General features: G+C 53.4%; 3 non-coding genes across 3 annotated transcripts; 1 reads left to right on the forward strand and 2 right to left on the reverse strand.

Annotated features, from left to right (window-relative positions):
* Positions 1 to 6,436: 6,436 nt before the first annotated feature.
* On the forward strand, positions 6,437 to 6,508 carry TRNAI-UAU. Its single transcript has one exon. It is a non-coding gene; the product is annotated as a tRNA-Ile (tRNA).
* A 763-nt stretch (positions 6,509 to 7,271) lies between these two features.
* On the reverse strand, positions 7,272 to 7,345 carry TRNAN-GUU. The gene has a single exon. It is a non-coding gene; the product is annotated as a tRNA-Asn (tRNA).
* A 10,381-nt stretch (positions 7,346 to 17,726) lies between these two features.
* On the reverse strand, positions 17,727 to 17,891 carry LOC120389516. The gene has a single exon (XR_005590988.1). It is a non-coding gene; the product is annotated as a U1 spliceosomal RNA (small nuclear RNA).
* Between the last annotated feature and the right edge of the window lie 3,691 nt (positions 17,892 to 21,582).

The raw sequence follows: 21,582 nt of genomic DNA on the forward strand, positions 1-21,582 counted from the left end.
CGCACAAACATACTAGCCTATGAAGTAAGCGTACCCTAACGTTTTGTGGGTAAGGAAAGAAATTTGGGCATAGGAGGAAGGATTTCCGGCACTTGTGCCCTATAAAAGAGGTAACCCACCTCGCTAGAGCACGTCGCTCTATCATTCTGACTAACTTCCTTCACTCTCTCTATCTACTATCAGTAGGCTGTACTTGTTCTTAAACTTTAAGTTTCAAAGTAACTCTGCTAACCTCGGTTTCCCTAAGTTTTTATTCTTTGTTTATTAGGATTTGATTTTAAGTTTAACTTATTCAAGTAAACCCAAAGTAACATTAGCTTTTTCTAAGCACTGCATCTTTCACTCAAGAATTGAGAAACCTGAACTGCAAGGCTGGTTCTGTGTCTCTTACCACCAGGTTATCAAGGAAGGGTGTGAGTATATTAACCAAAACTTTGTTGCATATAATGCCATATGTATCTTTTGAATAGCAGTAATGCAACTGTAACTTTATAACTCAATTAAATTAAATAAAATGTAAGCTAATAAATTAAATTTTCATCATATTTTCCAAATTAATATTATTAGTACACCCTAAATCAGGCTACATGGGACAGAGAGTTGGAGTGCAGGGGGATGAGAGCACTGGCTCGGGGGTGCAGGCTTTGGGGTGGGGGTGGAATGAGAGGTTCAGGGTGCAGTAGAGGGCTCAATGTTAGGGCAGAGAATTGGGCTGTGAGGGCTCTGGAACAAGGCCAGGAAAAAGAGAATTGAGGCATGCAGGGCCGTCCTTAGGATTTATGGTGCCCTAGGCGAGATTATGAAACTGGTGCCCCTGTGCCTGATCTGCTCTTAGCAACACAAATATAAGCATACAGTATTGGAAAACTCGCCACATTCACGTTATTAAAACCAGTTTAACTTAATGAAGCACACTGTAATGCTGATGCACTAGCACTAAAGAAGTAGCACTATAGAAAAATTCTGATTTGACAGAATGATGCAAATAATATAATTTTTTCAATTTTGTCAAAATTTTATTGGAAATTTATATGAAGAGGTATTGAAACAAAGATTTGTTTTTAATTAAAAGCAATCTTTCTGGCTTTTTTGGCTGCAAAATCAGTTTAATAAGCTGGGTCTCCAAATAGTGGGAAAATATAACCCTAGTTTTACTGCTAGGTAAAGGACAAAGTGAACAAAATGAAGTCAGCACAGCATCATCTCATCTAGATTAAGGTAGCACAGAAATGTTACAGAAGTCCTATTGTGCCTTATTTTGTTTGGAAAGAGATTAGCAATAGCAGCACATTCACATGATAAAATACATGATAAATCACTGCCTCTAAAGTTCCATCAAAAACTGACATTTTCACAGCTCTAGCATGATCTGCTGTACAGATTCTTCACAAGGAAGTGTCCCTGGCCTTTTTAACTCATATTAACTATGTAATTACTTTATGAAAGTTGGAGAAAACATTGTGAAAACGTAAAACATTGGCTGCCCAACTTCTGGGCTGGCAAAGGCTATACTGACTCACAGGATAAAAAAAAAAAGCAGGAGAATCTTAGTACAACATATGGTCAGTCTACACCAGGGGTCGGCAACCTTTCAGAAGTGGTGTGCCAAGTTCACTGTAATTTAAGGTTTCTCGTGCCAGTAATACATTTTAACATTTGTAGAAGGTCTCTCTCTATCTCTATATTATATAAATAAACTATTGTTATTATCTGAGGTCCCGGCCACCGGTCCTGCTCAGGCCACTGCCAGCTGAGTAAATGAAACCCCAGACCCGCTCAGCCCGCTGCTGGTCTGGGGTTCTGACCACCAACTCCTGCCAGCCAGGATCCCGGCCGCCAACCCCCCTCAGCCTGCTACCAGCCTGGGATTCTGCTCACCCAGGCTGGCAGGAGGCAGAGTGGGGCCGGCGGCTGGGCTCCTGACTGGCAAGGGGCCGGCAGCCGGAACCCCGGAGTAGCAGCAGGCTGAGTGCTGCCGGCACCCCAGACTGGCCGCAGACTGAGCCACTCAACCCCCCACCAGCCCTGCTCAGCCTGCCACCAGCCCACTCAGCCCGCTGCCGGCTGAGTGAATGGAACCCCAGGCTGACAGCAAGTTGAGTGGTTCAGCCGGCCTGCTCAGCCCGCTGCCAGCCTGGGGTTCCTTGGGGGTCCCCAGGCCAGCAGCAGGTGCTGAGTGGGGCCGGCGGCCGGTATCCCAGCTGGCAATAGGGCAGCAGCCGGGACCCCAGAGCAGTGATGGGCTGAGCCACTCAGCCTGCCGCTGTGTACCATCAAAAATCAGCTCACCTGCCACCTTTGGTGCGTGTGCCGTAGGTTGCCGACCTCTGCTTTATACGCTAGTAAGGAGATGAGCATATTACAGTTGTTGGAGGGCTCTTATCAGGAGTAACAGGCTATAGGAAAGTCAGTTGACATTTTTTGTTTCTCTGATGAAAACTGGCCTACTCCCTGCCTCAAACCAAACCTGTCACTAATAATTGTCAACAACTTAATTTTCTGTTTTTGGCTAAGAGATTGATTATTTTTTCTTTAAATATTGAAATTGAATTCAGGATTGTTAGCAAGAATTTTTGGCAAACAAACTTGCTAAATGACAATCTAAATGGCAACACAGCACTGCTTTCATGCTTGGCTCACGCCCCAGCCTGCTGGTCCAACAGCTGCAGTAGACCCCAAAATCCACCTCTTGGGGTGCAGAGTGGCAACAGCAGCAGCAAACCCTCAGGTCCAATCACACGCCAATGGGCACCACCACCAGCCTTACGGACCATGGTGAAGTTAGCCCAGCATCTGATCTCAGGGACAGGTCACCCATGGAGCCACAGCAGCTCATCCTGCCCTGTGCAGTTCCCCCCAGATGAGATGGATCGCTGGCAGCTGCAAGCCCGGGGGAGAGGCGCTCCCCAGCTAGGGTGACCAGATCCAGATGCCCTGATTTTATAGGGCCAGTCCCGATATTTGGGGCTTTGTCTTATATAGGCACCAATTACCCCCACCCAGAGTGACCAGACAGCAAGTGTGAAAAATCAGGACAGGGGGTGGGGGTGGGGGGTAAAAGGAGCCTATATAAGAAAAAGACCCCAAAATTGGGCCTGGTCCTATAAAATAGGGATATCTGCTCACCCTACCCCAACCCCCTGTCCTGATTTTTCACACATCTGGCTAACCCCATCCCAGCCCCGTGTGACATTCCAATCCTGGCTCACTGCCCAGGAAGTGAGTTACTTTCACTGTCATTCCTCAGCAGGCAGCCAGCCAGCCTCCTCCCCCACACCTACCCCCCAGCACCTCACCCAACCCAGCCCTGACGGAGGGGAGGGAGGAGAGAGAGAGGGATCCTCCTGAGGAGGAGGGAGAAAGGAGGGGGTGCTCCATGGGGCGGGGGGGGGAGAAGAATGGATGTTATGGGGGACAACAAAGGATACTGGTTCCAGAGCTGCAGAGCCTGCCTCACCTCACCTCAGCCGGGGGAAAGAGTCACACTCACAGGTGAGCTCCCTCCCCAACCCCTCCCCTTCCCAGAGACCCCAGCAGCCAATCCCCTCCCTCAGACTGTGCTGCATTCGGCTCTCTCTAGGACCCAGCAGCCCTGCTCTTACATGCTCCACTGCTTCCCGTCTGTCCGGGCTCCCACCAGAGCGGTGCCCCCAGACCTAGTGGTGCCCTAGGCAGCTGCTTATGGCTAATGATGGCCCTGAAGACATGAGAGAGAGATCAGGCTAGAGCAGAAAGTGGTTGGGGGGGGTGAAGGGTTTGAAATGCAAGGAGAAGAAAAATCTTTCTCCTGCTCCCTCTCATCAGAGCATCTAAAAACCAGATGAGAGATACCTCTCCCCGACTGCAACATCAACTCTGGTGGGCTTGGGCTGAGGAAGGATCTTCTCTCCCCAGCAGCTCCAGCACGCCTGGGCTGGGCCATGGACACCTCCCGCACAGATCTGGTGTGCCTGGCCTGGGACAGGAGGGGCCTCTCCTCTCCATTGGGGACATGGTGGGATGAGAGATGTGACAGGGCTTTATGGGAAATCATTATTTGCCTGATTCATGTGCCAGTCCTAGTCCTTGCTGACCCAAACGAACGGTTTATCCTGCATGCTGATGCCAGTTTGGAGGGTCTGGGAGCACTCGCCTACCAGGAAGTGGAAGGTAAATGTAAATCTATGGCCTTTGCCAACTGAGGACTGTCTGATAGCGAAACTCGCTATCCCATCCACCAGCTGCAGTTCTTGGCCTTGAAATGGGCCATGACTGAGAAATTTCCAGACTACTTGTCCGGTGCTCAGTTTCAGCTATGGACAGAGAACAATCCACTGACTTCTGTGTTAACAAGGGCTAAGCTGGATGCTACAGGGCAGAGATGGGTGGCTACTTTTGCTAGCCATAACTTCAGCATTCAATACCAATGAGTTGGTATAACAGGGAGTGTGATGTATCAGGACCACCAATTCTTGGCTGGGGGGGAGGGTGTAAGCAGGGTCAGAATGAACTCTACCCTGCCATCTGTTGGTGATGTGATGCAAAGGCATTTAGTTGCTGATGTGCATGGTCACACCCACCCCGCATTGCATGATGGGGGTGCTTGTCCAAATGGTGATTTTGGCTGCTGTGGGATCCCCAAACTCTTTCTTATTAGGGCAAGAGTAATTAAGTGTAGTAATCCTGGTGACATGAATCAAGAACAGTAGAACGGTACTTAGCAGTTCTTGATTTCAGAACTCACCCAAACCAACATAAAAATCTTTAGACAAGACACATGGGTTCCAAACAATAGCAAGTTAAAAGAGATCAATATTTGTGTTTTGCACCATGGGATTTTTTAGCAATCTCTAAACACATATCTTATGGTTTTCTTCTCTTTAGTTTAAAAATAGAATTAATTATTACTCTTTTTTAAATAATGTGTTATAGCATACACTGAAAATCTTCAATGCAGAAGCAGGAATTTTAGTTATACTTAAACAGGTTGTCTTTGATGGTACTTAAAAGCTAAAGTTGGTAGAAATATACCGCTGCATAAGAACCTGGTAGAAAAGTTTTGCTGGAAGAGTTAGCAGAGCGAAATTGTTAGTCACAGGTCAGTGGGTGGGTTTATGGAAATACTGGACTCTTGGACGGGAGCGGGGGCAGGGGGGGGGGCACACGACTTCTGTGGCACATGCACCACCTCTGCAACTAATGTTTGCTACCTCACTCCCTAACAACACACCTTTTAGCTCTCAGGACCAAAATACACCGTGAAAGAGATCTAACGGCATAAGCTTAGGGTGAGCAACTGCAGCACTAACAACAATTTGAAGAGATTCAAAACCGCCTCTGCCTCTGTCTTTCCACACCAGGGACAGCAGAAAGGACATCATCAGCACCTGCAAGACACCAACAAATATCCATTTCTACCTCCCTCCACGAGCAGCCGTTAGGAACCCATACCCCTAAATGGTGAGTACTTTTCAGGAGAGGGTGACGCTCTCAGGCCTCAAATGCCAGGTACAGTTACTCTGTCCTTGATCCAAAATCAACAGGAAAATACACTGGATTACTCCTGCCCCAATAACAGACTGGGGATATCGCAGCAGCTGAAATGACCGTTTGGACAAGCACTCCCATCATGCAATCCGGGGTGGGTGTAACCATGCAAATGACATCAGCCCCAAAAGGCCTTGACAACACATCACCAACAGATGGCAGGGCAGACTTCATACTGACCCTGCTTCAATTAGATTGTGGCAAAGATTCCAAAACACCGAACGTTAAAACTCACCAAACGCGGGTCAATCCATCCTCATCGTCGTAACCGCTCGTTATACTCCACACCCGAACGTAGCCCTCATATGGACAACATGCCCTCCTAACTCAGTGTCTGTACGTTAACCTTTTACCCCCCAGTCAGGGCTATTGTAGATTATGTATTCCTTATGCCACCCGATCTTAAACCGAACTTCGCACCCCTTGGGTAAGCTGTACGTTGTTCCCTGAGCACCAGAAATTCTACGCCGAAACTCTGTACTGTAAACTTTTTTTTTCTTTGAACGTTATCTTAATAAAATGTTGACTTTTGTTCGAGATCCCGGCTCCTGTTCCTTTGCAAGGCGTGTGCGTTCGCTGCGTGTTTTAGTCTGCTAATACAGCGGGGGGGCGATTGAGCCAGACGCGCTTGCCTGCTGCAGACACGGGTCCAAGGCTGAACCTCATCCCTCACAAGCTTGAAAGCTTAACTGAAAACAGTTTAAGAAGTGCTCCCGTCTCTGGCACTCAGCTACCCAGCTCCCAATGGGGTCCAAACCCCAAATAGATCCTTTTTACCCTGTAGAAGCTGTAAAATCCTGTGACCAGGGCAGCTGCCTAGCAGCCTGCGCATCTGCCTCCCAGCACGAGAGCGTGTAAGGCACTAATCCGGATAGTGGTGGCTAGGTGGCAGGGGAGGGTGTAAAGAGCCAGCAGAGTGGCGCAGCGGGAGCGTGCTGGGCCTATAACCCAGAGGTCGATGGATCAAAACCATCCTCTGCTACGCATGCGCTTGTTTCTTTTCCCTCTGGGCCTTCCAGCGAGCCGGTGACCAGCAGAGCACCAAGAGCCTAGGCCATGAGGCAAGAGGTGGCTGAGGCGAAGCGGCCTGCCAGGGAGCTCCCCGGCACCTCTGGCTGCCTGGGCTGAAGGCAAGAGGCAGGCCTAGGCGTGGTGAGGGCCTCCTGTCCTGGAATGAGGCTGCAGTGCTTCCTGGTCCCCTTTTCCCACCACCCCGGCAGGCGGCTGCTGCGGGAGAACACGAGGGAGGCTCTGGGGGCGCTAGGCAGCGCTGTGTGTGTGGCTGTCAGGGGAAAGAGCCGAGGCTCCGGACTCGACCTGCCATTGACTCGCGCGTGGCTCTGCGGCCGTCAGCCGGGTGGGCCAGGCTGCGGACGTGACTCAGGCTTGGGCCGCATGGCCGTGCTTTCCTGACGAGGCATGAGGCAGGCCAAGAGCTTTGCACAGCGTACAGGGAAGTGGGAGGGAGGCGTCTTTGAGCCGGCGTGTCTCCTCCGCTTCTCCCTTGCCGCTTGGGCGGAGGCGGGAAGGGAGCGAAATGTTCCCGGCTGAAAGTTTCTGTGCTCGGCCTTGAGGATTAAGCCTGAGCCTCCGGCACGGCTGCTAGCAGATGGGTTTCTGAATAGCATCCAGCCCGCTCTTTGGACCACCAGCTGAAAGCACTGAGGCCAAGAGGCAGCCAAATGGGACCTTTGAGGCTCCCCCACAGGCCTCGGGGAAGCAAGGAAGTAGCACGGGCTTAGCATCGTCCCTGGGTGAGCTCGAACCACCATCCTTTCGGTTAACAGCCGAACACGCTGACCCATTGCGCCACAGAGACACGCCTGCATTGAGCACAAAAGCTCAGCTCAGGGTACGGTATAGCACATGCATGCAGTGGTTAGCCAAGCAACAGCAAGGAACTGGACTGGTATGGAGCAAAAGTTCTGTGGGAAGGAACCGAAAGGAGCAACAGGGCTGTGGTACAGCGCTCGCATACACTTTCTTTGGCCTGTTTTGCTGGAACAGTTAGCAGGGCGAGATTGTTAGTCACAGGTCAGTGGGTGGGTTTCTGCAAATCCTGGACTCTGGAACCAGAGCAGGGTCAGGGGGGGGAATGACTTTTGTGGCACACGCACCATCTCTGCAACAAACATTTGCTACCTCACTTCATAACACTACCCCCAGAGCAGCCTTTTACCTTTCAGGGCCAAAATATACCATGAAAGAGATTGCATGGCATAAGCTTAGGGCAAGTGATTTCAACACTGCAGTATTAACAAGAATTCTAAAAAAATTAAAAATGCCTCTGTCTTTACACACCAGGAATAACAAATGCAAGAACAAAACATACATCAATTTCTATCTCCCACAACATTTTGCTGTTTGGAACCCAGACCCCTTAATGGTGAGTACTTTTCAGGTGAGGGTGAAGCTTTCAGGCCTCAAATGTCAGGTACAGTTACTCTGTCCTTGATGCAAACTAAACAGGAAAATACACTGGATTACTCCTGCTTCCTCTCCCACGATGCTCTGCTTGCACACTTGCTCACGCGGCTCCAGCCCTCCAGTCTGGCCCCTACCCCTGCCTGGTGCACTCCCCTGGCCAGCCCGGGCTCTTCTGCGCTGAGAGCCCGGCCGCCAGCCCCACCAGGGACCCTTGCCGAAGTGCCGCCCGGTCCCTGCTGGGGCCTCTGCTGGGCCCGCTCTGCGCGGCAGGCGGGCGGGCGGCTGCGTCAGGGGCTGCAGCCCAGCTCAGAAAAGGAGGGGGCCGGACAAAGCTGGAACCTGATTTCAAGAACACTTCAGTGATGCCCGAGAGTCCTAGCCAGGTCCAGTCCCAGGAATGATCAAACCTGAGATTTAAATCGGTTCAATTAAATGCTCTGCCGGTGCCCCTGACTCCTGCCCGCAGCCCCTGCTATCCCAGCCCTGAGCTACCAGTCAGCGCTCTGCCTGTGCCTCTCACTCCCAGACCACAGCTCTGGCTTGTCGCTGGGGCGCTGGGCAATGCGGTGGAAGTGCTCTATACACAGCCAGTCCGGATTCTGCAGGAGTTTCCTTTCTCTGAGCAGGCTGTCTGCAGGGCAAGAAGCTTATGCAGCTTCAACCTTCCTGGGTCTGACCCTTGAGCATTCAGTATCCCTGTCCCACCAGCCGCATCCTGCTGTGCGACTGCACATGGCTAAGCAAAGAGAATGAGCCCCCAATCCCCCCTGTGCTTTGGGGGCCAGGTTTGCTGTGGGAATTCTGTAGTTCAGATGACTTCACACCTGGGCATTGTGATTCTCTGGCATTAGGGCATTACTGTGCTGATGGCTGAGTGATTAAGGTGTTGGAGTCAAAATCCAATAGGGTTCCCCTGTGCAGGTTGGAATCTTGCTCACAATGAGGCCTGTGTTTTAGCCAGTCTCTCACCGGGGCAATACCTCTGTACAACCCCCTGAGACACTCTCAATTCTCTCCCCACCCCAAGTAAATCCTGTTCTGCTCCTTTCATAGAGATGCCTGGGACACCACCTCACACTGTGTCCCTGAGGGGTCAGGCAAACTCTCAGCACCTGAACCGTCTGCTACTCACCTGGTGCCCTATAGATCAGCCATAGCCCTGGTTCTGCTCCTCTCTCTAGAGTGCGAAAGGAGCCAAGTCAGCGACTCCATGGGAGCCATTTCCCCACAGGAAGTGCATTGAGTGCCCCTGTGGTGCTGGGGGGCTGGTGCTGCTGCTGCCTGTAGGGCTGGCAGGGGGGCTGATGTCTGCACAGACTCTCAGCTGCCAGGCCGGAGGGGGCACTTGGGACCTTACCAGACTGGCTCAGTGAAGATGGGGGGTTGACAGAGCAATACAGACGCTCTCCAGAGCATGGAGCAGCAGCCGCCCATGCAGCCAGGCAATGAGCATTTCCCACAGCCTGGAGCCGAGGGGGAGGTGGCAGCTGCTGCTCCAGCTCCTCGGGGACAGGCCCTGTCAGCCAACAGCCACTTCTTACTCCCCACAGCTAAGGGCGTCGGGTTCCTCCAGTGGGGATGTGGAGCAGCCGTTCGTTTTCCTGTTTGCACTCCTCTGCGGTGTGAAAATCGGGGAGGGGAGGCAGAAGCCCCACTTCCCTCCCGACATGACGCCCAGTGGGGGAAGCCAGGACAATAGGGTGGGGCAGCAAGTGGTGGCCAGACTCTCACTGCCAGGGTCTAGTCTAGCTCAGGGTCCAGCTCAACTTCCTCCCCGTGCCACTGGCCCCCAGTCCCCTTCCACCACCAGGTCAACCCGGGCACTAGGGCAGGAACCGGGTGAGGCAGCAAGTCAAGCTGAGCAAGGCAGGCAAAAGCGAGTCTTGTCTTCATGGGCACCTCCCAATGACGTCCTTTTTGTGTGCAACGGCTGCAAAAAACTCCCGGAAAGAGAAGCAACAGGCCAAAATATAGCAACATAGCTGCCAAAGTAGCTCACTTGGGAGAGTGTTAGGCTGAAGATCTCAAGGTTGTTTGTTCAATCCCAGCCTTTGGCAGGCCCTTTCATCCCTTTTTGTACAGTGGTGGTTTGTCTTCTGGGAGCACAGGGGTGCCTGCACTCCAAGGTGAGTCTCTGAGCTTGGGCTCTGCAATAGGAAAAAAAAAACAACTCTGTGCTGTTGGCCTGACCTTTTCCAATGAGGGATGGGAGCTGTCTCTCCTACATGAGTTATTGGTGGACCCAATATGGCAGGAAGAGAGTGAGGCAGGGTGGCCCTCAGGAATGGTGCCAGAGGGGGTGCCGGGCAGGGATTGGGGATGAAAAGTTCTCTGTGCAGCTGAGCAAGGGCAGTGCCCTGGAAGGGGCATCTGTGAAAATGGCCATTTGGAAGGTGGAAGGGATTTGGGGGCCCAGGAGGAGGCACTTGATGTTCATTGCCTTGGAGCAGCTGGGCTTGGACATGGTGGGTGTTCAGGAAATGCACATTAACAACTCTAGGGTAGCTTGATGGGCAGAGGGTGATTGGTGGAAGGGCCCATCTCTCTGGTCCTCCAGGCCAGTGAAGAATGATGGGGTTGGAGTCTTGTTCTTCACATTCATGGTGCGAGTACAGAAGGTGCTGGAGCTCCAACCAGGGAGGGCATTACTGGTGGGCTTTGTGCTCTGTAGCACTGGTTCTGGCTATATTAGTGTGTATGGCCCCCAGTTAAGGCGTGAAAGGAAAGTTCTATGAAGGAACTGGCTCCCTTCCTCTAGACTGTTTGGTGTTGATCAGGATTTCAATTCCCTGACCCAGGGCAGAGGATATTGGAAGCTGAACATCCAGAGCTTGCAAGATAAAGGAGCAGAGAGGGAGGCCTGATGGTGTTGGCAGAACGGAAAAGCATCAGAGGGTTCTATGGCAACCAGGGGGATTGGTGGGAGTCAGTGAGGGAGGAGTTGGCGGCTTTGTTGTGGCAGTCGGGCAAACACCACAACATTTAAGAAACCAATGGTGCCAAGTCCTGCAGCATCGCCTGTGGGATTTCCACAAGAGCATCCAGGCAGGGGAGCCAGTCAGCGTGTGACTGTACAACCGGATCAAGCAACAGCTGCCCGAGTTCCAGGAGATGAGGCTGCAGCTGGCTGATATGAGCGGGAGCACCGAGTGAAGGGAGGGGTGGCCTCCCCTGACATTTTTGTGGCCTGCAGGGAATGGAGACAAAGCAGGGGGATGTGGGGTCTCAGGGCAGGACCCACGGATCTGGTAGAGCAGGACCACAGTCGCTGGAGGAGGAGAGAGAGTCCTGCGAGAGGAAGCCGCTGGTGGGAAGCAATAAGTGCAGAGTGCAAACCAGCCAGCTGAGAGTCACAGGGGTCTAGAAAATGAAACAGCAGCAGGTCCTACGATGTAATGGGCAGGACTCTGAATTCTGGAATCTGAGTTCAAATCTCAGTAGGACCTGCTGGAGATATGTTAGCTTGCTGCAAAGCCCTGGAGCTCAATGTGCTTGGCTACCCTCTCTCAGGGTGAACTAGAGTGAATTCTTTCCCTCATGCTGGGTGACTGAGGGCCACTGGAGATAGGTCTTTGGTCTGGCTGGTTCAATGGGCTGGCTGCTATAGATTGGGGTCCTAGAACTTAACAGTCTGGCTAGAGAGTCCTGTGGTTTGACCATATGGTTGTTTCTCGCTGCTTCACCTGAAGTCCTCAACTTTGTTCCCTGCAGCTGCCACACTTTTCCTCTTGCCCACATGGCATTTAAAGGAAGGAGTTCCAGGGCCAGGCTTCATAGTCAGGGCTAGGCAGGAGGGAGGCAGAGTCCCAGGCTGGAGCCCAGCACACCTCTCCTCCTCTGGGCACCTGCAGCAGAGGCAGCTGGTGCTGACAGCTCCAAGGGAAGGCTTAAAAGCCACAGAGCAGCTGAGGGCAGGGCAAGAGGAGGGGAGAACCATGCCTATGCGTGGCCAGCAGACAGCCACAAAGACACCTGGCCAACCTGCTCCCTGCCATGCCAACCCCCCACTGAAGGCCACTCACAGACCAGCATTCGGTCTGCGGCCAGCATCACAAGGTGGTTGGAAAGCAGGGCCAGCCTCCGAGTGGGGCCTCTGACCGTTCCCACTCCAGGGGCTCCTTTTGGCAGTGGGGCAGGAGTTATTTCCACCAAGAGGCTTTTTCCCAGCTGCTGAGAAGCACAGAAGTACCCGGTGTTTGCTCTGGCGGTGAAAGGGGTTAATACGTTTAGGCGGCCTGGCTAGCTCAGCTGGCAGCACCTCTGGCTCTTACTCTGAAGGTTGAAGTTACAATTCCCTGTTTGGGTGCTTGGGGATCCTCTTCAACAATACAACACACAGTCTGCTTAAGCCCCCACCCAGTAACCTGGGGAAACTAACCCTGGCCACTGGGTGCCTCTAAGAGGCGAAACTTTCCCCACTCACAACCACTGAGTGTAGAAGAGAAACTTTAATAAAAAGGAGGAAAATCACCTTGTGTTAACTTGGGAAAACACCACAATCAGGATTCATAACACAACACTATGAGCAAAACACCCCCCACAGTGTGCTGGGCAGTGACCTTTTGCCTCCGGCTCTTAAATCAAGACCCCAGAAGCTCTGTGGATGTGCCTCTCCCTTCACTGCACCTCACCCACAGCTGCTGTCCTGGGTCAATGAAAACCCAGAGTTCACCTCTCACCTCCCGGGGGGAAAGCCCCTTTCTCCCTCCGCTGTCTGGCCACATTGCCGGCCACTTGCCGTTCCACCCAGTCACTGCTCTGCTGGCCACCCTCTCTGCTCTGGGATGTCTTGTGGTCCCACCAGGAGTGGAAAAGGCTCCCTAAAAGCAGGGCCGCCCAGAGGATTCGGGGGTCTGGGGCAAAGCGGGGGAGCGGACATAAAAAAAGGTGCCACCTGCTGCGGCTCTTGTACTCACTGGGCGGCGTCCGAGTCTTCAGTAGCAGCAGGTCCTTCACTTGCTCTGCGTCTTCAGCAGCACTGAAGGACCCACCACAGAAGTGCATCCGAAGACCCGGAGTGCTGCCAGGGAAAGGATTCTTGGCCAGAGTTTGTGGGGCCCCTGCGGGGTCCGGGGCCTTGGGCAAATTGCCCCACTTGCCCCACCAGGGTGGCCCTGCCTAAAAGTAGCGGCCACCAGAGCCCAAACAGTAGCCCCACCCCTTCCACTCGAGGCCACGCCCCTGCCCCACCCCTTCTCCCCAAGGCCCCACTCCTGCGCTGCCTCATCCCCCAAGACCCCTCCTCCAGCTCACTGGTCTCCGTCCCCTCCCCGCATCATTAGCCCTTACTGTCATTACAAAGTGGCAAGGCAGAGCCCTCCCATTTTTAAAGCCCTGGGGTGTTGTTCCCCCCTGTTCAGGCACCCCTGGGGCCCTGCACTTCACACAGCTCTCCCTGATTTCAGCTGTTAGTGAGGGAGCCTCACTGCGAGCGCAGACTGGGCAGTTCCTTGCATGAGAGACACTGTCCCAAAGCAGGACTAATGCTTAGAGCTGGTTATCAGTGATTTCAGACCTGTTGGTCTGCAGCAAGACTCTCCATTGAGTCTTAACCAGCTCGGTTATTACACAGGGAAGAACAAAAGGGTCAAATGGGGCCTGGAACCCTTAAGAAGAATCCACCCCACCAAGTACCATCACTTGTTGCTACCTGCTCTCAACCCCACTGAGAATGTTTTGGGGCCACTCCTTGGCTTTATCAGCTTAGGGGGTCTCAGAAAACACTGCTTGACAGGTGCTACAGTGGCACAGTTGGTTAGCATGCAGTACTGAGAGGAGCTATGCTGAGATTGTGAGTTCAAACCTTACCTGTAGCACTGGTTTTCATTAACAACATAGCATCACCCTCTCATTTGGCCCTGTGGAATGTAGAATTCCAGCCCAGGGAACCCTGAGAAGGAAGGGAGTCAATAATGCCCCCTTCCATTATTACCTCCTCTCCAGAGCTCAGGTCAGAATCTACAATCCTTTCTGCCCCTGTGCCAGGATCCCTCAAGCAGAGCCTAGAGTCCACCATGGCGTCTGTACTATTGACAAACACTAATTACCACAATCTAGTTGAAGCAGGGTCAGTATGAAGTCTACCCTGCCATCTGTTGGTGATCTGTTGTCAAGGCCTTTTTGGGGCTGATGTCATTTGCATGGTTACACCCACCCCGGATTGCATGATGGGGTTGCCTGTCCAAATGGCCATTTCAGTTGCTGTGGGATCCCCAGTCTCTTTCTTATTGCGGCAGGAGTAATCCAGTGTATTTTCCTGTTGATCTTGGATCAAGGACAGAGTAACTGTACCTGGCATTTGAGGCCTGAGAGCGTCACCCTCGCCTGAAAAGTACTCACCAATAAGGGGTATGGGTTCCTAACAGCAAAACATGCTGAGAGGTAAAAATCTGTATGTCCTGGTTTGGTTGATGGTCCTGCTGGTGTTCTTGATGTAGAAAAACAGAGGTAGTTTTAAAACTTTTAAAATTGTTGTTAATGCTGCAGTTCTTCATCATAAGCTTATGCTGTTAGATTTTTTTTCAGTGTATTTTGGTTCTTAGAGGTAAAAGATTGGTCTGTGTGTGGTGTTATGGAGTGAGATAGCAAATGTTAGTTACAAAGCTGGTGCATGTCCTGCAAAAGTCATGTGCCCGCACCACTGCGGTTCTGGTCTCAGTCAGGGCTGTCTCTTGGTAATGCTTCTCTCCTGATTGGTGGTGGGGTTTAGTGCCAATGCTTATATATCACCTTACAACATGGGCTATGGCTATTATAGGTGAGAATAATGCATGCAGCAACTCACGAGCTTGTCATAAACTCTAAACACGTTTTTATAAAGCTAATGCCTGTTTTAACAACACTAACAAACAGGTGAGCAAGACTAGTTTCCAGCCATGCATTTGTCACTTTTCAGTAAGGCCTAGGGGCCTTAGCATGAGCTAGCACCTGGTCTGCCAGTGTCAGAAGAGGATCTGCCCTCTCTTATCCCCAGGTGTCTGTACTGGGAGCAGTACTGTTCAACTTATTCATAAATGATCTGGGGAAAGGGCTAAACAGTGAGGTAGCAAAATTTGCAGATGATACAAAATTGCTCAAGAGAGTTAAGTCCCAGGCAGACTGCCAAGAGCCACAAAGAGATCTCACAAAACTGGGTGATGGGACAACCGAATGGCAGATGAACGTCGGTGCTCATAAGTGCAAAGTAATGCACATTAGCAAACATAATCCCAACTATCCCTGTAAAACGATGGGGTCTAAATTAGCTGTTACCACTCGAGAAAGAGATCTGGGAGTCATTGTGGATAGTTCTCTGAAAAAATCCACTCAATGTGCAGCGGAGCGTTGGGAATAATTAAGAAAGGGACAGGTAATAAGACAGAAACTATCATATCGCCTTAATATCAATCCATGGTACGCCCACATCTTGAATACTGCGTGCTGATGCGGTCGCCCCAACCTCAAAAAAGATATATGGGAATGGGAAAGAGTCAGAAACGGACAACAAAGATGATGAGGGGATATGGACCAGCCTCCATCTAAGAAGAGATTCATAAGATTGGGACTTTTCATCTTGGAAACGAGACGACTAAAGGGGGATACGAGGGAGGTCTATAAATCCATGACCGGCATGGAGCAAGTAAATAAGGAAGAGTTATTTACTCCTTCTCATAACACACGAACTAGGGGTCACCAAATCAAATTAATAGGCAGCAGCTTTAAAACAAACAAAAGGAAGTCTTGCTTCACGCACCACACAGTCAACCTGTGGAACTCTTTGCCAGAGGATGTTGTGAAGGCCAAGACTATAACAGGGTTCAAAAAAGCACCAGATAAATTCATGGAGGATAGGTCCATCTATGGCGCTTTGCCAGCGGTATCCCTAGCTAGGTATCCCTGTTTGCCAGAAGCGGGGCATGGGCGACAGGGGATGGAGCACTTGATGATTCCCTGTTCTGTTCATTCCCTCTGGGGCACCTGGCATTGGCCGCTGTCAGCAGACAGGATACTGGGCTAGGTCTTTAACTTGGACGGGTAGCTGGGAAGATGGTAAATCAGACAGAACCCGTTCGACAAACCTCTTCATTTCCTTGTTATTGCCTGACTCCTTTATTCATTTCCTTTTCCTTATTTCCCAGCAGACTGACTAGCCACCAGATTTGGGTGCTAGCAGAGGGACCTGACGAGCTCCTTCTTTTCGGCAGCGTTGAACATGCCAGGGCACACTCAGATTCTGGATGCTCATCTGAATGTAACGCCTAGCGCTCACCTTTATTTCTGTTTCTTAGCTCTTTTGGGCCATCAATCTTTGGTCTGACCCGTGGGATCCCTGCATTAGGAGAGATGGCTAATTAATGAGCCCATAAACCTTGGAAATCAAATGAAACCTGAAGTCCGTAGAAGACCTCGAAAGGCCCTTGGGGGGTGGAGTGCGAGCTGAGGAAGAGTTCCCTGCACAGCTTACCTCTCCATTCTTGTTTTCCTGTCCTGAGCGCAAAAGCCAGGAAGCAGCTCCGGGTAGGGAGGGGATACCATATGTGTGCAGTGGTTAGACAGGAAACAGCAAGGAACTGGACTCGTATGAAACTGTAAGCATCTTCTGTATGCCTGATGACTGCAGGTTTGAGAGAGTTATGTGGGAAGTGGAGGCTTTCGGTGGCTTTCAGAGGAAATGGAATGGACAGGCAGCCGAAAGTGGAATCCCAGGTTTTTAAACAATCCTCCACTAACACACCAAACAGCTCAGGTCTAGTTACTCATTGAAAATTAGAATAAAGTTACAGCAAGATTTCATCATAAATGAAGTCAAACCCTAAAGATTTCAGAACACAACTGCTATAAGGAGCCACGAGGGAAGCAATACAAAGTCAACCTTGCCTCAGAGAAAGGCAGTTAAACACTTTCTCTTTTTTAAAGCAGCATAATCTCCCCAAACGGAAGGGCACTGTTCCCGGAGAAGGGTCCTGGAGAGGGTTTTCTCGTTGGTGCCGGCCATCCACCTCCCGAAGGCGGAGCTAGGTGGACGGAAGAATTCTTCCGACCAAGGCGCGGACTGATGTAGCCGCGCCGATTTACGTTCCCCGTGCAGCCCAGGCCCGAGGGTCGGTGCGTGCTGAACAGTTAAGTCAAAACAGCTCCGTCCGTCAGAGGTGTGCAAAAGGGAAAACCCGCTGCTGGGCGACACGGCCACGCCGCCCTAACCCGCAGCGTAGCTAAAGGGCATTCGGGGAGGCGGTGGGTGGGCCTCAAGCGTCGGAAAGCCCTCCTCCAGCATGGGGTTGTGACAGCCTAGTCTCCGTAGCACAGACAGGGTGGCCACCAAGAGACAGGAACAGACAGCGAAAGCCAAAGCGGCCCCAGGGCAGGGGGCGAGGCTGCCTGTTGGACAAGGAGACCAGGTGGGACAGGCGTTTTGGACAGGCCGTCCTCCCGTCAAAGGAGGAAGAGCCCGAGAAGAAGGGCCGGGCAAGAAGCTACAAGCAGGGAAAGAAGCAGAGCAGGCAGACAGGCAGCTCCCCTTAAAGCCAAGGAAGGCACCAGTCCAAGCCCCCCAAAAACAGACTAGAGAGCAGATCAGCTGCAAAAGACCAGGGAAAGCCAAGAACACAGAGAGACCCAAGTTTCAGAGCTGAGCTTTGCTTACAAGGAGGAACATGTGACAAAGATACCTAGAAGTACAGGGCCTGTGGAAAAGAGCACTCCCCAAGGCCCAGAATAACAATTGCTTTCCTGAGAATCTGCTTTGCAGTGCACTAAGCCTAAACAGCCCACTGTCAGTTGCTCAAACCAATCACCAGGGGAGAGCGCAAATGTAGTCCCCCCACTACCACAAAGTATGCAGTTGAGTTTCCCGCATTTGGGGAAATTGCAGGGGTCAGTACACCTGCAGTGCAATGGATGAGCTTCATCCTGGGAAAACCACTTTTGTGATCATGGTATCTCCCCTGCCAGGTAAGTATGAGTTCCTGCTGCCCGGCCGCCGCCCGCCCTCGCTCGCCCCGCACTTATAACCCACGGGGCGGACCGCCGCGCCCCCCCCCCCCGCCAGCCTCGCCCACACCGGCCCCCACTGCCGACAGCTGCCCCGACGCGTCCCCCGGAGCCCCTCCCTTCTCCACGCCGAGCTCCCGGTGCCAAAGTCGGGCCCTGCCTGGCAGCCTGCGTCCGCTCCTACAATGCTCTGCTCGCACACAGATCTGCATACCTGCTCACGCGGCTCCGCCCCTCCGCTCGGGCCCTGCCCCCTGCCCACCCGGGCCGCCGCTCTTGCCTGCCCTGTAGTGGTAGCCGGGTCCCGTCCCGGGAAGCCAGGCCAGCAGAGAGACGACGTGGCCCACCTGCTGCTGGGTAAAGAGCGCAGCTTGCGTGTCGCTTCTCTCTCTCTCGCTCCCCCCACCGGCAGTTGGTCCAATACAGGACTGACCTCCCCTCCCCTCGCAAAAAACCCACCTTTCCAAACAGTCCTTCTTTCCCTGCCCCCTAATTCTGCTTTCACACCCTGGGACCATCTCCTCTCTTTGTCTCTCCCACACCCCCCAGGTGAAGCAGAGATGGAGGCAACTTCAGCCACTGGAGACAGCCCCAGCGAGCGCTGCAGCTGCCCCGGGGGCAGGGGGGTGTTTGCAGACACAGGAAGGGAGCAGCTGGGAGCGGTGGGTGCTGGGAACAAGGAGGCAGGAGAACTAAGCCCAGAGATGGGACATTGGGCAGCTCCTGGGGGCGGGGCTCTGGCACAGACGGGGCGGGCAGCTCCTGGGGTGGGGCTCTGGCACAGCCTGGGGGCAGCTCCTGGGGCGGGGCTCTGGCACAGACGGGGCAGCTCCTGGGGTGGGGCTCTGGCACAGACCGGGGCGGGGCAGCTCCTGGGGCGGGGCTCTGGCACAGACCGGGGCGGGGCAGTTCCTGGGGCGGGGCTCTGGCACAGCCCAGTGGCGGGCAGCTCCTGGGGCGGGGCTCTGGCACAGACCGGGGGCGGGGCAGTTCCGTGGGGCGGGGCTCTGGCACGGCCCGGGGGCGGGGCAGTTCCTGGGGCGGGGCTCTGGCACAGGCCGGGGCGGGGCAGTTCCTGGGGCGGGGCTCTGGCACAGCCCGGGGCAGGGCAGCTCCTGGGGCGGGGCTCTGGCACAGCCCGGGGCGGGGCAGCTCCTGGGGGCGGGGCTCTGACACAGTCCGGGGCGGGGCAGCTCCTGGGGGCGGGGCTCTGGCACATTGTGACGCAGGAGCCCGGGCTCAGCAGCTGCTCCCTGGTGGCCACGTGCTGCCAGCAGCGCTGGAGCCGCCCGGGCCGGAGCGGAGCCGCTGTTCTCAGCTGCAGCAGGATCTGCCCCCGGCCCCGCTGGGCTCCAGGTGGGGACAGAGCCTGGGGCCCGGTGCTCCCCGGGGTGCGGCTGGCGGGGCGGGAGGGGAGAAGCCGGAGCTGCAGGCGGGGGAAGGGCAGTGGGGCAGGTGGGGGTTGAACGGTCTCTGTGCAGCCGGGAAAGTCCAGGGGGAGAGTGTGTGTGAGTTGGGGGGGGGGGGAGATACCTGCCTCCTTCTCCTGTCTCTGCCACTTCCCTCCCCAGCACTGGTAACAAGTCTCTCTGGTTCTCCCCCTTTTCTCTCCCCTCACCACACAGGACCGTCAAACCCAAGGAGATTCCCTCGTTTTTCCTAAAATTGTTGACTCTCTAGTCTCTTATTTTTCCTGATTTTTTTTCTATAATTTTCAAATGTCAATTTAAATTCTCCTCATATTTGGGGGGCTTCCCCCCACCCCCCATTTCATTAGCAGCAATTCGTCTTTGTTTGGGTGGGAAATTGTTGCCCTGAGTCATTCCCCAAAAGGGATGGGGGTTCCTGGGTGCTGTTTGGGGGAGCCCTGAGACACAGCTCCCTGTGGGGTGGAGATGGGGTGGCCGTTCTCTGCCAGCCACAGGGCATGGCTGGGGCACCGGTGGGGAAGGAGGAACCGGTGTCCCCTATGGAGCCTGCCCAGCCCCTTTGGTTCTGCTCCTTTCTAGCATTTTGTTCAGAGACTTTATTAGTGCGGAGGCTGAAAAACGTCTGTGGATTTACCCCTGGCAGGAGGGGTCAGGTCTGCACTGTAATAAAGAGATCGAGCATTTCCCAGCAAGGCAGAGTCTAGGATGTCTGTCTGCAGGGAAAGGGCCTGGGGGAATTGTGATGTGAAAGGAACTAAAGCCAGTTCTGAAACATCCACAACTGCCCTTCTCATCCTGCCAGGCTGCAGAATGACGCCCACGTCTCGCTCCGGTTCATCCCATCCTCCCATGGGACAGGGAAGGGAAATGGCTGCAGAGGATCCTGTTCAGGTAGGGATTATTGGGGGTTATTGGTGGGTTCCTGCAGGAGGGAGAGTGACAGCAGATACACAGGAGGAGGGAGGCTTGGGCAGTCTGGTTTAGAGGTTGGTGCGGGGCAGGAAATTCACAGGGTGGAGAATGGGAGGAAGCCAGGGTGTAGCAAACCTGTTGGGATCTGGGTAATATGTGGCTTCCATTCTAGGAACAGACCCATGAGGTTAGAAGGTGGAAATGCTCTGATTTGTGGAAGTGCAAAGAACACACCTAGGTGGGGCTAGGTAAAGGGAGCAGAATCCCAGGGCTGGAGCCTCACCTGACTAACCAGCGGCGGCTGTGAGATGTAGAGGGGCACCCACCAATGAGGCTTAGTCAGGGGTTCTCAACTGTTTTCTTTCTGAGGCCCCTCAACATGTTATAAAACCCCCACTGCCCTGCATACTCCTGGTTTTCTGCACAGAAAAGCCAGGGCTGGTGTGAGGGGGTAGCAAACAGGGGTATTGCCTGGGGCCCCATGTGACAGGCCCCCCCACAGAGCTAATTGCTTCAGCTTTGGTTTCAGCCCCTGGTGGCCGGGCTCATGGCCCCAGGCAGGGAGGTTTGGGCTTTCTGCCCTGGGCCCAAGCGAGTCTAACACTGGTCCTGCTTGGAGGAGCCCCTGAAACCAGCTCGCAGCCCCCCAGAGGTCCAGGGACCCCTGCTTGAGAACCACGGCCTGAGGGGATGTGCCCCTCCCCCATACCCAGCTCCAGGGCTGGCCTGAGAGAAAATGGCGCCCTGGGTGAACTTGTATTTTGGTGCCCCCCATCCCCCCTGGCCCCCATGGGCTCCCCACCGTCACGTCCAGGCCCCGGTGCCTCCCTCTAGGGCTTAATTTGTATTGAAAGAGGTGCCAGAGCTCAGCCATGGCACAAATTCAGCACCGGCAGGGCGGCCTGATAGCGGCGGGTGCTGGCCGAGCGCCCAGCTCTGAAGGCCATGCCACCGCCAGCAGCAGCGCAGAAGTGAGGGTGGCCTGGTGTGTGGTGTATTGTGCAGCCTTTTATTTAAAGTGCAGTTTGTAATATGGCATTACACCGCCGCGGGGTCGGCTCTGGTGGCGACAGTTTCAAGCTTAACAGAGTGAAAGTCGCCTCTGCTACTTGCTTCAAATGCACAGTCTCTAGGAACACACACAGACCAAGGGGAGTGACCACACAGACATTCACAGGTACAAGGTCTAGTCGGTTTTACAAGTTTTATTGAGGTTACAGTTAAGGTTATGAATACCCAAGGCATATAGACATTCTATGAAGAGCTGTGCAAAAGTTACAACTCTAGTTCTACTCACATCCTGTTCAATAGTATTAGG

The sequence above is a fragment of the Mauremys reevesii genome, linkage group 23 (assembly GCF_016161935.1).
Source record: "Mauremys reevesii isolate NIE-2019 linkage group 23, ASM1616193v1, whole genome shotgun sequence".
In the NCBI taxonomy this organism is placed as follows: domain Eukaryota; kingdom Metazoa; phylum Chordata; order Testudines; family Geoemydidae; genus Mauremys; species Mauremys reevesii.